The sequence below is a fragment of the Pristiophorus japonicus genome, chromosome 23 (genome assembly GCF_044704955.1).
Source record: "Pristiophorus japonicus isolate sPriJap1 chromosome 23, sPriJap1.hap1, whole genome shotgun sequence".
Classification (NCBI taxonomy): domain Eukaryota; kingdom Metazoa; phylum Chordata; class Chondrichthyes; family Pristiophoridae; genus Pristiophorus; species Pristiophorus japonicus.
Window position 1 is genome coordinate 20,938,485 of NC_091999.1, and position 14,695 is coordinate 20,953,179.

Here is a 14,695-nt window from a genome sequence, read left to right on the forward strand (position 1 = left end):
AGATGACTTGTCCATCTTTAGTCGCCATATTTTACCGAGTGCTTTTACTTTAGTGATAAGGATAGTTTAAAGTTCCTCCCTCCCTATACCCCCTTGATTATTTTTATTGCGATGTTTTTATTCTACCATAAAAACCGATACAAAATATGTATTCAAAGTATTAGCCACTTCCCTGTTCCCCATTATGTTTTCACCAGTCTCATCATGTAAGGGACCAATATTTACTTTTGCTACTCTCGTCCTTTGTTTATACCTGTTGAAGCTCTTACTATCTGTTTGTTTATATTTCTTGCTAATTTACTCTCATAATCTATCTTTCCTCTCTGAGTTTTTTTTTTAGTCATCCTTTGCTGTTAAAAAAAATTCCCAATCCTCTGGCCTCCCAGTTACCGGAGATATTCAAGAGGCCAGAACTGGAGCAGCGCAGAGATCTCGTAGGAGTGTCGGGTTGGAGGAGACTACAGATGTCGGGAGAGGCGAGACCGTAGAGTGATTGGAAAACAAGAATTAATGTTATAAAATCGAGCATTTATCAGACGAGGAGCCAACGTGGGTAAGCGAGCACAGGGACGATTGGTAAGCAGGATTTATAGCGAATTAAGCCATGGACAGCAGAGTCTTGGATGATCTAAAGTTTACGGTGGGGTAGAATGTAGGTAAGCTGCAAGGAGTGCATTGCAAAGTCAAGTCTAGATGTCAAAAAGCAATGGCTCATGTTTTCAGCAGCAGCTGAGCTGAGGCAGAGATAGATTTTGCGAAGTTATGGAGTTCGGAGTAGGCGGTCGTGGTGATGGATCAGTAATGTGGTAGGGTGCACATCCAATGTTCAATTATGGCACCAAGATTATGATCAGTCTCGTTCAGGCTCAGAAAGTTACTAGGTAGAGTCAGTAATTAGGGAACGGGGTTTGTGCCAGAGACCAAAGACAATGATATTTAGTACTGGATGTAGCACAGGCTGTTTGACAAATCTGAGAGAGTTTAGGTGTCGAGAGACCAGATGATGAAGTAAAGCGTGGTGTCATCAGCATACATGTGCAATCTGTAATATTGTGTTCGGATATAATCGCCGAGGGGCAGCACGGAGATGGGAAGCATGAGTTGCCAAGGATAGATACTTGGGGAACTCCAGAGATAACAGTGCTGGAATGGGAATTGAAAGAGGTCCAGAATTGAACACAATACACTAAATGTGTTTTACCTACAGTCTTATATATGTACTTGTACTTCCACCTTTTTGTATTCCAGTTCGCTTGTAATAACTTGCGATAATGGCCAATATTCCATTAGCCTTTCTGAATATATTTAGTGCCTGTCCACTGAATTGTAGTGCTTCCTGTACGTGGGAACCTCTCTGTTCCTCTCAAGTTCCAAGCTTCTCACAATTTAGTAAATACTCTGATCTATCTCTCTTAGGTCCAATTGGATGATCTCAAACATACTCACGTTAAACTCCAACTGCCACAGTTTTGCCCGGTTTTGGATTATATCTCAATGTATTGGCATTAAGTATGATCTCATTGAAAGACGTAAGATTCTCAGAGGGTTTGATAGGCTAGATGCTCAGACGGTGTTTCCCTTGCCTGGATGGTCTAGAAATAGGATGTTTCATCTCAGGAACAAGGGTCGACCATTGAGGACTGAGATGAGGAGATTTTGTTTCGCTCAGAGGGTTGCGATTCTTTGGAATTCTGTAACGCAGAGGACTGTGGATGTTCAGTCGTTGATTATATTCAATGCTTAGAGAGATAGATATTTGGACGCAAATGTAATCATGTGATATGGGGATCAGGTGGAAAATTGGGGTTGAGGTCGAAGAACAGCCATGATCTTATTAATTGGCGCTCAGGGTCAAGGGGCCGTATGGTCGACTTCTGCGCCTTTTTATTATGTTCTATGCTATTCAGCATTCTTTGCCAGACTTTGCATCAATACAGTTCAATTCCAATAGAGTGCTTTCCCATTCATCTCGCATTGTAGGCGTGTGATCTCCATTGGGCTGGGAAATCATTTCCCCTTGCAGATTAGGTCAAGGAGCTATATCCAGGAACTGTGGGTTTTAGACTTTGCAACCAGACCGCATAATGCCCTCACCCCACATCAACATAAACCAGTTAACTGCTAGATTTGCATTTAAAATGTATTTCACATGGCTTCCTCCTGAATTTCGAGCAGGAATTTCCTGGATCCTAGTTACTTAACAATCACGCTGAACTATGAACCAGTATATGCCTCAATCTGGGCGCCAGTAACTTTCGCCCAATTTGCATGGATCTTACAAGAGAGCATATACCCCATCCGATTTGATTCCCATTAACAAATAAATAAATTAGGGCGGGCTGTACAATCAACCTACTGCAGGATTTGATGCCCTGTAGAGGTTACAAGTTTTAATCTTGTTTTAATAAAACTATACACCCGCAGCTAACCTTTGACTGCAGTGCATGCGTATGTAAATAATCAAACTTGTTAATAAATTAAACCTAATTTTCCACCAATCTTTGTTGGTTCTTGATAGGGGCAACTGTCAGAAACCCGAATGTGAATTTTGCTACTGAAATATTTGACACCGAGCCGCATTAGGAGAAATTAGCGCAGGTACCAAAAGCTTGGTCAAAGAGGTAGATTTTAAGGAGCGCCTTGAAGGATGAAAGGGAGGTAGAGAGGCGGAGAGGTTTAGGGAGGGAGATCCAGAGCTTGAAGCTCAGGGAACAGAAGGCACGGCCAACAATGGTTGTGCGATTATAATCAGGGATGCGCAAGAGGGCAGAATTAGAGGCTGGAAGAAATTAGAGAGATTGGAGAGGCGATGCCATGGAGGGATTTCAAAATAAGGATGGTAATTTTGAAATTAAGGCATTACTTAACCAGAAACCAATGTAGCTCAGTGAGCCCAGGGACGATAGGTGAGCAGGAAACGGGCAGCTAAGTTTTGGATACCTATCGTTTATGTAGGGTAGAATGTGGGAGGCCAGCTATGAGTGCATTGGAACAGACACATCTAGAGGTAACAAAAACATGGATGAGGGCTACAGCACCGGATGCGCTGAGGCAAGTGCTGTGGCCACGTCGTCAGAAGCTCATTTCAGTGTCAAAATATGATATCAAGGTTTGCTTCAGTCTCAGACAGAAGTTGGGCAGAGGGATGGAGTCAGCTGCTCCAAGGAAATCACGTTTCACACATTTATTTGAGTTATGATATTCTTTTATCATTTCCTCAGTAATGTATTCCAGCATGTGCTCGACGACTGAGTTCAGGCTACCTGGCCTGTAGTTCCCTTTCTTTTTAATCTTTGCTCCATTTCTTGAATAGTGGCGTTATATTTATTACCTCCCAATCCACTGGGCCATTCTATTATCAGAAAAGTTTGGAAGATGACAACCAATGCATCCACTATCTCTGCACCCTAGGGTGTAGGCAATCCGGTCGAATGGATTTGTAGGCCTTTAGTCATTTTGGTTTCTCAAGTACTTTTTCTCTTCTGATATTAATGAATTTAAGTTCCTCACTCTTAATATTCCCTTGTTTTTCCATTGCTTTTTTATGTTTTTGTGTCTACTACTGTGAAGGCAGAAATAAAATATTTGTTTAAAGTCTATGCCATTTCATTATTTCACCTGTTCCAGCCTGTAAGGAACCAACACTTAGTTTTGCTAATCTCTTCCTTTTTACATACTTGTAAAAGGTCTTACAATCTGTTTTTATCTTTCTTGCTACTTACTCAACATTTACCAAAAGATGTAGTAGAAAAACATCTATAAACTAGAAACTAGATGTCATAAAGATTAATCGTTGCGGAATACAAAAGGTCCGATGTTGTCTAACCAATCTGCTTAATTTATTTGAGGAAGTAAATAAAGGGTAATGCAGTAGACGTAATGGCTCGGATTTTGCGGTTGCAATTGCAGCGAAACTGTCAGCGTTCACCACGTTTATCCTGTGAATCTGACAGCAACTTCTGTCTGATTCCTTCTCTTTCTAGACTACTCTTTATTCTAACGTGCCTTCTCTCCCAGTTATATTCTTGACATGTTTCTCCTCTCTGACACATCACCCTTGTTTCCCTCCCTCTGCCAAATAGGTTTGAACAGTAACAGTGTTACTGTGACCTCCTTTCATGTTTGGCTCTTTGTTTCACCATGGCAATTCCACAACAAGCTTTTCATAGAATCTCTTAAAATCGCTTTAGGCCTGTATAATTTCTATTTGAATCCAGTCTAATGCATCCAACCCATTCGAGTAAAAGTGACTCACATCTGCTTGTTCCATTCACTGTATTCAATTCCCATGCGTGAAAATCATTGTTAATTTGTTTGTTTCAATAACTGACAAAAATAAATTTATGATGTGATCAAATCGTCTCTCGGACGAGTAACACCAGATATAAACAAAGTTACCTTTTTATGTGTCACAGAGAATGGCTCACAGAAAATGCATGCACCACAAAAGAGCCTGATTTATACCATTTACTACATCGTTCTTGCAGCTCTCGGAGTGCCATGTAAGTTATTGTATTAATTTATTATTGATACAAATCGCTTACTTGTTGGAGTTAAGTTATAATTGTCTCGTTGTCTTAACCACCAATTCCTCGCTTAAAGTTGTATCCTTTGAGACAATAATGTATCCCAGCTTTCTGTTTTTTATTTTTTTGAAACAATTAGTTAACTTCCGATTCACACTCTTACACACACTCATACACACTCATGCACACAATGGATACAGGATTATTCTCCTTCACAACCGATTTGCAGCCTCGTATCTGAACCCGCCCAGTTTATGGAACACAGCACTGATAGCCTTGCCGTTGTTTCTACAGGAAAATCCGAGACATTGTGTCTTACTTCTGATGAGTGCCTTGAAATGAGGTTTAAAAGCTTTGGCCCTGACTTTGCTAAAACAATTAAAGGCGAGGCTATCAGCGCTTACTCTTATTAAAATTAAATCGGACATCAACTTGCGGCGTCCACACATGCAGAATCAAATGGTGAAATCAGAAAGTTGCCATCCGAGTTGCTTGGATCCTACAGGAGCTTCCTGTATCCTTTAACCGGTACTTGCCGACAGACTCGGCTTTCAAATACACGGCGTGAAGTAGGAATAGTTATGTGATAGATACACACTTTACACCGCAGAATCATTTAGGGTAAGTCAATTGATATGTAAATTATTTTTAACGGCGAGATAATTATTAATGACTGTCAAGCTATCTCTCTGGGACTGTAACATAACGTTTACATATGCAGAGTCCTGTTCCTTCAGTTGTTAATTTTTGTTGGAGATGTTCAATAAGTGTAAAAGATAAATATTTGTTATTTCTTTCACTTTTATCTGTCTCCCTTTATCCTAGCTTTCGTTGCTTCAATTTATTTCGCTTTACCTGATTGGTTTTGAAGTAACTATTCTAACTACACTTCTTGGTACAGATTCTGCGGATTGTTCGATCTGATTGGTTAATTGTGGACAGCGTTCAACGAACAACGCTAGCCGTTCATTGTACTTACACTTGCCCACAGACTTTATATGGATTTTTGCACTGGAACTTTTGGTCTGCAGAAATCCAAAACAGCGCCGATCAGTGTGTGTAGAGGACCAGTAACTGCGTATCTCCTGAACCAACCAGACTGAAAGAAATCCTTACACAGACATGCGAAGTTTGATCCAGGAAGTGTAAGTTATAATAGTTAATCAAAATCCAAGTCATGGACACAAAGCAAAAGAAAGTGATGGAAAAAAAGGAGAGGATAAAGGAGAGGCACGGATTTTGCAGTTAGCTGCCCTCAATTAATACTGCCCACAATCATCTAGCGATCACTGTGGCATGGATTGCACCTTTCCCAACATTAATTTCATTCTGGTGTTACCTATAGGGGATCACTGGCGTGCAGCGACAGTGATGTCATCAAGCAGGCTAAGAAGACGGTGACAATGAAGAATTTTTTAAACAGCAACCCAGGAAGTAGAAAGCATGGATTATCATTCACTTTTTACTCATTTAATAGCAAGCGAAAATGATATTGGGACATACTCATGGCATTAAGAATGAAGCTGAAATATAAATTAAAAAAACTTTAAATATATATTGTATTAATTTAACAATCTAGGATTTTTTTCACAATGCAGAAATCTAACAGTCTACAACGTATTTATCCAATGCAAGAGAGCGTTTTAACAGTAATTATGACTTGCTATGCCTTTAAACCCGCCGTTCGCCGCATTCAACAAGGCATAACGTTTTCAGTTTTTTAGATGCGATATTAGAGTGTAAAAGTGGAAGTTCACGTTAATTCCGATGATTTTAAGATTTCTTTCTTCGAGAGCTTCATCAGTGCATCCTATGGAGGAGCAGGGTATTACTTGCAGCAACTTCCAGATTTCGACATTTAAATCTGCGTCTTTGGACACTAGAATGTGCTGGTAGTTTCATAAGTTAATGAAGGCAAACGCTGCGAGTTTCGTGATTCTTACAAATACAAAATCCTGGCCAAATTATTTGCTTGATTTTGAATTGATGATTCATTAAATTATTAATTCTTACCTTGACGTTGAAAGCTCATTTTCTGTTTTTATATTTTCAGCATTTACCGTTACTTTTTAATTTATTGTGATTTCACAGTTTCTTATTTTCCAATTAACTTCAATGTTCCATGTACTGCAACAAACTACCTCCACTTTTAACCCATTATTTTTCACGTTATTTTACTTTCACTCAGGTCTTTTGACAAACTTCAGTTGTAATTTCAAATGTTCCTGTATTATTCCATAAAAACATAAGAATATGTGAAAAAGAAGCAGGATTAAGCTACCTGGCCCCTCGAGCCTGCAACGCCAATTAATGAGATTATGGCTGATGTGATCATGGACGTCCCTGCACGCTCCCCATAACCACTTCCGCTCAAAAATCTGTCTCTGCCCGCCTTACATCTATTCAATGACCCAGCATTCACAGCTCTCCGGGGTCGAGAATTCCTTAGATTTAGAACACTCTGAGAGAAGAAATTCCTCCTCACCTCAATTTTAAATGGTCGGCCTTGATTCTGAATCTCTGTCCACTAGTTTAAGTTCCCCTATGAGTGGAAATATCCTTTTTTGAACACCGACAAATGCAAGTATATCTTTCCTTAAATACGGAGACCAAAGCTGTACGCAGTACTCAAGGTGTGGCCTCACCAATACCCTGTACAGTTGTTGGAGAACTTATCTGCTTTATGTTCTATCCCTCTTGCAATAAAGGTCAACATCCCATTTGCCTTCCTGATTACTTGCTGCACCTGCATACTCACTCTTTGTTTTTCATGCACAAGGACCCCACAGGTACCTCTGTACTGCAGGTCTTTGCAATGTTTCATGTCCTACTCACAATTTACTTTCGCACTTATACCACTTGGTTATATGCCATGCATCGGTATCAATGGACACTATGTTAGTTCTGTAAAATAAAGAGGCTACTAACTTCAGACACCATTCACACAAAGTCATATTGGAATTCTAATCTGCCATTTCTCTTACTTGCAGCGAATTTTGTGACGAAAGGGATCCCTTCCCAAGGAAGGTGTGGTCTCTCCAGATGTATCATTTTGTATCTGGTGTCGATGGGGCTGACCGATCTCCTGGTCATTATCATCGCTGTAATATGAAATAGGATCAGTATTACTTATTCCCCAGGTAGCTTCCTATCCATTACCCCGCTGTTTAATGTCAGTAGTGTATTAATATTTGCAGCCAGTTCGGCCTGGTTCACACATCGCTTTCACTTTCGATCAATTTGTAGCCATTTCTTGCAAAATCGTAAAACAAAATACAGCATCGAGAAAACGGCGGCTGTGGTTTTTGAACGGTCTGTGCGCTGTGCTTTACATCCATTTTGATTTTATCTATAAATCATCGTATATAATTAACAAGATATCGTGTTACTGCAACGTTAAGTTACTTTTTTATACGCCTCCTTTATGGACAGCGTTTAACTGGTGTGGCTGCATTCTAGCCCCGTGGCTCCCGTTGATTCTGATCTTGCTGCTCAATGCTCTGACCGTTAGACGCATTCTAGGCCAGTAGAGCCCGCAGGAGACTTCGAGCCCACGGCAATGAAGATACTCAGAGTGAGCTAGAAACAGAGAACCGCAGAAATTCCATCGTTTTACTCTTCGCCATGTCAGGAAGTTTTAACTTTTTATTGATGGCTATGTTGCAAAGTTATTATTTGTTGAAATTACAAAAGATAATTATTCCGTGGGTTTCAATTTCAATGAGCCAAAGTTTATTTTCAGGTTATTTGTAACTATGCTGAAGCTTTTGAGTTCCTACACCAACACCTGTATTTATGCCATTATCCAGAATAAATTCAGACAACAGTTGAAGAATATGGTGACTTTTCCTCTCAATCTACTTGTTAAATGATTTACGTAATTACATAGATTGTAACATTGATTCTGTCCAATATCCCACGATGCAGACCTTTACCAAACATATGCACTCACTACCTTTGCTTTCACACGGAACTCTCAGATTGCCTCTCGCTCCAAGATTGTTCCACATACACACAACGTGGGCATGTTTGAGGGTATGTTAACTATTTCTCCCAAATCGAATCTTGTAAAAGGCTCTGATTAGGTTTTCAGTAATTCTATCCATTCTGCAGGCGCTGTCTTACTTTTGCACAGATTTTAGAGCGCCAATCACCCTTGACAATCTCGACATTAATAATTGAGATAGTCAGATTATTGAATATAAGCAGATGCACGTATAGATTATGAAATAAAATAACTTAGTTGGTATTTTGTGTAATTAAACGAAAGTACTGTAAGATTGTAAGGTTAAAACACACAACAGCGAGATGCAAAGCTGTAGAAGTGAGCTTTTATCAGAGGGGAGTGTGAAGAAGGAATTTCGATTGCCAGCTTAGAAAAGAGAAAATCAATATTATGAAATAAAGGTTTGAAGATATAAGACATCAACACATGCACAACAAATGGTAACAGTTAAACTTAGGACAAAATGAGTGCAACTGTATCAATAGCATTTACGCAGAGAGGTAGTCCTAACATATGGTACAAACATTCTTTAGAAAAATACCACTGTCTGAAGCTGCTGGAAAATCTTCAATCTGCTTCTTCTGAGGCTAGTGTAAAAAGCAAACACAACACGCATGTGATCTCCTGATGACCAATCATTTGCAAATTATTTATAAATACTACCGATCTCATATGCATTGTGCATAATTGGTGTGTATTATTATCTCTTTCAATTGATTTCCTACATTACAACAGCGATTGTACTTCAGAAGAACTTTATTGATTGTAAAGCGCTTTGGTGCATCTGCGGTTCATGAAAGGCGCTATATAAATGCAGGAGCTTTAAATAATCGTTTAATTGTTTTCCATTTTTCGAACTTGTGTTACAGGTAAAGAATGCATGATGAATTTTAATACCTTCATATTAAAGCAATAAGGATAAATGACAATATGCTATAATACGTCTAAACATAGGCAATACAGATAAATGACAATTATCAATAATGCCTCTACTTAAAGTAAATAGCGATATATGACACTATTCTATAATATCTTCACATAAAGCAATAAATATACATGACAATAACCAATAATATAAACGAATTAATCCAATAGTGTGATGTATAACCATATACTATGTAAACGCAACAATGATGTGTTAGACTTTTAGTTTCATGTTAGTTTCATGATGTGGAATCTTTATGGGGAGAGCTGCATAACAGCAAAGGGCAAAACACGTTAGTGGGGGTTGTGTACAGACCTCCAAACAGTAGTAGTGATGTTGGGGAGGGCATCAAACAGGAAATTAGGGGTGCATGCAATAAAGTTGCAGCAGTTATAATGGGTGACTTTAATATGCACGTAGATTGGGATAGCCAAACTTGAAGCAATACGGTAGAGGAGGATTTCCTGGAGTGCATAAGGGATGGTTTTCTAGACCAATATGTCGAGGAACCAACTAGGGGGGAGGCCATCTTAGACCGGGTGTTGTGTAATGAGAGAGGATTAATTAACAATCTCATTGTTCGAGGCCCCTTGGGGAAGAATGACCATAATATGGTGGAATTCTGCATTTGGATGGAGAATGAAACAGTTAATTCAGAGACCATGGTCCAGAACTTAAAGAAGGGTAACTTTGAAGGTACGAGGCGTGAATTTGCAAGGATAGATTGGTGGATGATAATTAAGGGGTTGATTGTGGATGGGCAATGGCAGACATTTAGAGACCGCATGGATGAGATACAACAATTGTACATTCCTGTCTGGCGTAAAAATAGAAAACAGAAGGTGGCTCAACCGTGGCTATCAAGGGAAATCAGGGATAATATTAAAGCCAAGGAAGTGGCATAGAAATTGGCCAGAAATAGCAGCGAACCTGGGGACTGGGAGAAATTTAGAACTCAGCAGAGTAGGACAAAGGGTTTGATTAGGGCAGGGAAAATGGAGTACGAGAAGAAGCTTGCAGGGAATATTAAGACGGATTGCAAAAGATTCTACAGTTATGTAAAGATAAAAAGGTTAGTAAAGAAAAACGTAGGTCCCCTGCAGTCAGAATCAGGGGAAGTCTTAAACGGGGAACAAAGAAATGGCAGACCAATTGAACAAGTACTTTGGTTCGGTATTCACTAAGTAGGACACAAATAACCTTCCGGATATAAAAGGGGTCAAGGGTCTAATAAGCAGTAGGAACTGAGGGAAATCCTTATTAGTCGGGAAATTGTGTTGGGGAAATTGATGCGATTGAAGGCCGATAAATCCCCAGGGCCTGATGGACTGCATCCCAGAGTACCTAAGGAGGTGGCCTTGGAAATAGCGGATGCATTGACAGTCATTTTTCAACATTCCATTGATTCTGGATCAGTTCCTATCGAGTAGAGGGTTGGCAATGTAACCCCACTTTTTACAAAAAGAGGGAGAGAGAAAACAGGTAATTATAGACCGGTCAGCATGAACCCAGTAGTGGGTAAAATGAAGTAATCAATTATTAAGGATGTCATAGCAGCGCATCTGGAAAGAGGTGACATGATAGGTCCAAGTCAGCATGTATTTGTGAAAGGGAAATCATGCTTGACAAATCTTCTGTAATTTTTTGAGGATGTTTCCAGTAGAGTGGACAAGGGAGAAACAGTTGATGTGGTATATTTGGACTTTCAGAAGGCTTTCGACAAGGTCCCACACAAGAGATTAATGTGCAAAGTTAAAGCACATGGGATTGGGGGTAGTGTGCTGAATTGGATTGAGAACTGTTTGTCAGACAGGAAGCAAAGAGTAGGAGTAAATGGGTACTTTTCAGAATGGCAGGCATTGACTAGTGGGGTACCACAATGTTCTGTGCTGGGGCCTCAGCTGTTTATACTGTACATTAATGATTTAGACGAGGGGATTAAATGTAGTATCTCCAAATTTGGTGATGACACTTAGTTGGGTGACAGTGTGAGCTGCGAGGTGGATACTATGAGGCTGCAGAGTGACTTGGATAGGTTAGGTGAGTGGGCAAATGCATGGCAGATGAAGTATAATGTGGATAAATGTGAGGTTATCCACTTTGGTGGTAAAAACAGAGAGACAGACTATTATCTGAATGGTGACAAGTTAGGAAAAGGAGAGGTGCAACGAGACCTGGGTGTCATGGTCCTTACTACTAGGGAGATCAAGAGGTATGGCGAGAAAGCAGGAAGGGGATACTGAAGTTGCATGTTCAGCCATGAACTCATTGAATGGCGGTGCAGGCTATAAGGGCCGAATGGCCTACTCCTGCACCTATTTTTCTATGTTTCTATGTTAACTAAATGTTCGTCCTGCGAAGGATTCAATTACCAATAATAGGAAGGTTCCTGAATTTAGAACACCTACCATGCCCATCCGCTGTCTTTCCCTCATTTGTCACCACCACTCAGGCACGCCGCTGTGTGACTGAAATGTCCTTAAATATCTTTGTTGTGCACCCTCTGTACCTGCTGCGTTAGAAGTTGCCCCATGTCATCTGCAAGGACCAACTTCGGAAGCCATCTAGACTGGAAGATGACATTCTTTGCTGCTTCGAGAAGCTTTTATGAAGGATAAGAGCATAAAATATGACTCTGACATGTTAACTCTACTTCAGTCAGGTACTCCCAAATAACCGCTTTCCTAGATGAACGATATCGATGGGAGTCACAGTGAGTCACTGAGAGACAATATTCCCATTTATTTTACCAGGGATACAAACAGCCTCAGGAACAGGATGTGTTTGGAGTCGATCCCCATCTGCGTGTAAAACAGATTCTGACCAGTGACCCACCGATTTATCAGATTCATGTCATGTCGTAGATATATATCATAACGTTGACACCAAACATCTTACCAATGTTCGTCAAACTCTTTCCATCGCTGATTCTTCCAACATGCTTCGAGTTTGCACATGTCATTTCAGTATACAGAAATGACTTTATTTCTCCAGCATGGATGATCAGTCCAAGGAGTTGCGGTAGCACTGATATTAAAGAAAGAGGTAAAGGCAGTGGGGAGAAAGGCTCTTAGCTCAGAACATCAGAATGTGGGCTCAGTATGAGTGGAGGTCGGATGAAACAAAGGGCAGTAAACAGTGGTGGGAGTACTTTATAGCTGCACTGAGAGTACTAATAGTAGTGGACAATATATAAATTGTGAATGATTATTAATCTTCTTATGGACTGTGAGAAACACATTGGCAAAAAGTACTTGAAGGATGAGTTATTGGAATGCATTCGAGAGAGTTTACTAGAACAATGTGTCGATGAACCAAAAAGGAACAGGTTATTTTATATCTAGCATTGTGTGACGAGGCAGGGTTAATTAGTAATCTTCTAGTGAAGTATCATCTGGAGAAGAGTCATCAAATTATGATAGTATTCCATGTTAAGTCCGAAACATCAGTCTTAAATTTAAACAATGCCATTTAGAGGCGAGTTGGCTGAGATACATTCTAGTAATTAGATTAAAAAATATGACGGAAGATGAAGTGGAAAATATTTAAATAAATAATTCATGATTGTCAACGAGTATACATAACGTACGGGAAGAAACTCCATTGGAAAATCACGACAGCCATGACGAACTAAACAAGTTGTGGATAGTACTTGGTTAAAAGAAGAGGCTTATAGTGTTTCAAAAACTACTAATAACCATAAAGATTGGAAAGGTTTTAAATATCAGCAATGATGAGTAATAACTTGATGAACAGGGAGAATATAAATTATGAGAGTTAAACAGAAATAAACTTTAAAAGATATTAAAAGCTTTTGCAAGTATGGAAAAAAACATATGAGCGAAATTAAACGTCGGTCCCTGAGAGGCAGAGACATGAGAAATGTTAATTGTAATAAGAAAATCGCAGAGGGTTTCTACAAATGTTTTTTGTGTGTCTTCACAGTAGAAGACACAAAGATCATAACGGAAATTGTGGGGAATCAAATGTGTATTTATAGTGAGGAACTTAAAGTATTTATTATCAGTAAAGTAAAAGTATTGGAGAAATTAATGGACTGAAAGACGACAATCCCCTGGACCTGACGGCCTACCTCATAGGGCTCTAAAAGAGGTAGCTGCAGAGATAGTGGATGCATTGATTCCCCAGAATCTAGAACGGTACCAGTGGATTGGAAGGTGGAAAATATATCCCGGCTATACAAGAAAGGAGGGAGAGAGAAAACAGGAAACCATAAACTGGTTTGCCTGACATCAGGAATAGGGAACATGCAAGAATCTAATATTAAGGGCATAGCAACATGGCACTTGGAAAAACTCAAAAAAGTTAGGTAGAGCCAAAATTGTTTAATGAAAGGAAAATAGTGTTTGACAAATATATTCATGTTTTTAAGGGGTAGATAAGGCGGAACCGGTGGATGTAGTATATTTGCACTTCCATAAGGCATTCAATAAGTTGCCACACAAGAGGTTTTTACACAGGATTAGGGATCATGCAATTGCAAAATGTAGCATGGATTGAGGATTGCTTACGGCCAGTAAAAATGAAAAAGAAAGACTTGCATTTATAGAACACGCTTCATGAACACCGGACATCACAAAGAATTTTACAGTCAATAAAGGACTTTTGAAGTGTAGTTATTGTTGTATTGTAGGAAACACGGCAGCCAATTTCACACAGCAATCTCTCGCAAACATCAATGTGCAATGTCGAGATAATCTGTTTTAAGGGATATTTATTAAAGAATACATATTGGCAAGAACAACGGGGAATATTCCCCTATTCAGTGCTGTGGGATCTTTTACATACACCTGAGAGCACAGCAGGGGCCTCAGTTTATTGTCTCATCTGAAAGACGGCAACGCCAACAATTCAACACTGCTTCAGCCTAGAGTTTTGTGCTGAACTATTTGGTGTGGGACTTGAAGCCAGAAGCTCTGATTCAGAGGTGAGTGTGCTGCCTACCGAGCCACGGCTGGAAAGGAGAGCAGGTATAAACAGGTGTTTTTCTGAATGGCTGGTTGCAACTTGTGGGTTACCAAGAAGACGAATGCTTTGGCTTGAGCAATTTCAAATCTACATCAATGACTAAATGAGGAGACGTGCAGAAATATATCCAAGTTTTCTGATGAAACAATGTGACGTGGGAAGGTAATTTGTGGGCAGGATGCAAGGAGGCTCAAAATGGATATAGACCTTTAAATGAGGTTAAATGATTCGGCAAATCGTGGCAAACCC